Source organism: Chenopodium album, chromosome 1, assembly GCF_948465745.1.
Source record: "Chenopodium album chromosome 1, dcCheAlbu1.1, whole genome shotgun sequence".
NCBI lineage: Eukaryota > Viridiplantae > Streptophyta > Magnoliopsida > Caryophyllales > Amaranthaceae > Chenopodium > Chenopodium album.
The window spans coordinates 65,183,894-65,187,553 of record NC_137834.1 but is presented as its reverse complement, the minus strand read 5'-3'; the positions used below and the strand labels follow the sequence as shown (position 1 = coordinate 65,187,553).

The 3,660-nt window shown below is 35.7% G+C and overlaps 1 long non-coding RNA gene across 1 annotated transcript; it reads right to left on the bottom strand.

Moving 5' to 3' along the window:
* Positions 1-2,116: 2,116 nt before the first annotated feature.
* LOC145596272 (uncharacterized) lies at positions 2,117-2,889 on the bottom strand. Its single transcript, XR_014103169.1, has 2 exons — positions 2,662-2,889; positions 2,117-2,352 (listed from the first exon to the last, which is right to left on the bottom strand). It is a non-coding gene; the product is annotated as an uncharacterized LOC145596272 (long non-coding RNA).
* Between the last annotated feature and the right edge of the window lie 771 nt (positions 2,890-3,660).

Sequence of the window (3,660 nt, the reverse complement as noted above, 5' to 3'; positions counted from 1 at the left end):
TGATCAAGCCTTGACTGAAAAGGCGATCAAAGGCCACATCATAAGTCATTCCTAAAGAATTGTAAGTTCTTTTCTTCTTGAGTAATGGAGCATCAAGAGCTAACACTTCATTGAGATCAACTTGGCTTATATTGTTTTCGTGCTTAGAAGAAGAAGAAGAAGGATTTTCGTTCTTCTTGTTTTTCCAAGTTTTATTATTGTTTCTACCGGCAGTCTTTATTAGATCATCCTCGATATTGATGCCAATGTCATATACAGCTTCAAAAGTGTTCAAAGGAAGAAATTTGAGATGTTGCTTGTACTTGTGAGTCAAATTTTGGATGAAGAAGCGAATCATCTCTTTTTCTTTGGGAGGATCTACCAAGAGTGCAGCTGTTTCCCTTCACCTGTTCAGATAAGCGGTGAAGCCTTCATTCTCTTTCTGTTTGAGAATGGAGAGTTCACGTTCAGAAGTTCTAGCTTGAATGTTACACATGTAACGATTCATGAAACTTTCGGTGACATCTTGCCAAGTCGCAGTACGCTTGGCATCTAGGGAATAGAACCACTGTTGGCAAGCATGTTCTAAGGAGAGAGGGAACACCGTAGGGAAGAGGGTTACGTCCAATCCCTTAAGAGCCATGGTAGCAGAGAACGCCTTCAAATGGAATATTGGATTGTCACTAGGCTTGAACTTTGGAATATCAGCAGTGGAGAACTTTTCAGGAATTCTGTCCTTCACATCCAAAGGAGTGGGAGGCCGTTCCACATAGGTGAAATCCTCAGAAATCTTGCTCATTTGCTCTTTGATCTTGTCTATTGCAGCCGCAGTAACATTGTTTTGCTCTATTGTGCTGACTCTGGTAGTCAGTGCTTGCAACATGGTAGACATTGTTTCAATGGACTTGTTAATGCTCTCAATATCTTCCTTAGTGGCCATTGGGACAAATTGAAAGTAGTTTGAAGGTGATGAGTGATGTGGAGATGGTGAAGTTCTCTTCTAAGAGGTTGATGCAGTAATGACTCGAACCGTACCAATCTACTCCTGCTCCTTGACCAAGTACTGTGAAATAAAATGATTCACTTAATTGTTCGACTCATTGCTCAAGATAGGAAATGAAGGGAAAAAATAGACATTTGAAAACAAGTGAGAAAAATTTCCACTCATTTTTACTACGACAGAAAACGATGCATGCATGGTCCTAGTATACGATCATAAATAATATAGTGCATGACTCGGAGACAAAGTGTGTGCAATCACTCAACATGTGTGATTAGGTGAGTTTATTAAGACTCGTGGTATGATCGCATGACTAGACATGAGGACGTTGTGAAAAACAAAGGACCCAATGACCTAATAGCACGGAAGACTAAAAGACAAACTAACTTGATTAATTTTGTCCAATTTTAATGTTTATGCTATTTACTAGGTGAAAACGGTCCATTGGCAATCATTAGTTATAAATAAGATCAACCACAATCAAAGACAAAGAACACATGTTAAGGTTAGCACAAAAAATCACAAGAAACTAGGAAGAGGACTAGAATTCTAGAAGAGTTTGGACTCATGGGTATAAAAAAAATCTATAATCCTATATTATACGAGTTGACACGGATTAAAGGATTTGACTCACTACCATAAAATAAGGAATAGAGAGCACCTAAGACAACCAATATAGATCGCCTGTAGGGCGCTCCTCTGAGGGGGTGCCCTATAAAGTCTATAGAACGCCTCTTTGAGGCGATCTATATCTAACACAATACATAGCGCCTATCTAAGATAGGCGCGCTTCATATTTTATATAAACAGTAAATAAAAAACCAGGAAAATAGAGCGCTCATCTTCGCATAGGCGCTCTCTAGCTACATGAAAACAAAACGCCTATCATAGATAGGCGCTCTCTATTCCTTACTTTTTTAATAAAAAAATATCATTATTAATAATAATAATAATAATAATAATAATAATAATAATAATAATAATAATAATAATAATAATAATAATAATAATAATAATAATAATAATAATAATAATAATAAGAAGAAGAAGAAGAAGAAGAAGAAGAAGAAGAAGAAGAAGAAGAATAATAATAATTCATACAAAGTAGCTAATAACTAAAACACCCTAACAACAAAATTCCTTAAAAAATAAATTTACATTAAGATTTCTCTATAATTAATTACGGAATAATTATCAATGTGCTAACATGTATAGTAGTGCACAAACTTAAAATGCTGTCGAAAGTCGAAACCACCTCAACGACGGAACCACCGCAGCACCTCCACCAACCTCAACCACGGAACCACCAGAGCGCCTCAACCAACCTTAACCACCTTCCAAGCTTCCACTAACAGCGCACAAAAATAGAGATTCTGCACCAAAAACCCACAGATCATAAACATGAAAAATCAGAAATTAATCTAATTATAACACCGAAATCAATTGATAAAAGATGAAAATCAGAATTTTAAAAAATGAAAACCAAATACCCACAGATCTAAAATAAATGAGAAGTAAAAGGAATATTTAAAATGAAAATCAAAAGTTTGAATTAGAATTAAATCATGACCTACATAGATCGACAAAAAAGGGGCAAAAAATATCATATCAATCACTCTAAAAACCCAAAAACGGATTTGAACATTAAAATTCGGACACAAACGAGATTAATCTTCATAAACCTTTACAGCAGCAACACTTCAATTCAATGCATCGAGACAAACGACGGCGACTTCTCCAACTCGATCTATGGCGCCCTTGTCATTACCAGTTCATGGGGTTTGAGAGGAGAGGAGTGAGAGAAGAAGAGAAAGAAAGAGGTATGGAGTTTTTTTTTTAGAACAAAGTGGAATGGAGTTGAGAAGACAGAAAGAGGAGAAAGAAAGAGGAATGGAGTTGAGAGGACAGAAAGAGGAGAGAGAAAGGAGAGGAGGGGGCGGCGTGCGAGCATTTTATTTTAGGGTAAGATTTCTATTTTTTTACATTTTTTTTAATTATCCTAAAATCATATAGATCACCTAACTTAGAAAGGCAATCTATATCTATAATCATATTTTTTTATACAAAACATATGGAACGCTCAATTAGGAAAGGCATTATATAGGTTCAATATACAAAGCGCTTATCTTACATAGGCGTTCTATAGAATGCTAGAGATCGCCTATCTAACTTGACAGCTCTCTATTATGCGTTACTTATTCCCTATTTTGTGGTAGTGACTAATACTAACTTGACACGAAAAGATATAAAAAAAAATTAAAATAAAACAAAAGAAAGTTGACGCTAAAAAGACACCTAAACCGGACAGTCTGTAGTATATCGGTTATAAATTTTTATCTGTGACTCTGATTGAGACGAAACCAACGCCAAATGAAAGATAAAACCCGGGGCTACAGATCCATAGGTGGCACGACACGTAACTCTTTCTAGAACTCCGGATATGACCAAAACAAGTTGACTCTTGTGCAGTATACGGGAATTAAATCCGGGTGACTCAAAAATTAAAAAAAAAAATCTATGGCTCGACTCTAATAATAAAAAAAAGGTGTTTGATAAGAGAAAAAAAATAATTAAAAAAAGGTCAATAAAAAAAATGCACACATAAGCATATAGTCACGCATGATGCAATGAAGTTCGCAACCTAAAGTCAAGTTCTATGTTCGACTATGGTCAAGCTTTTG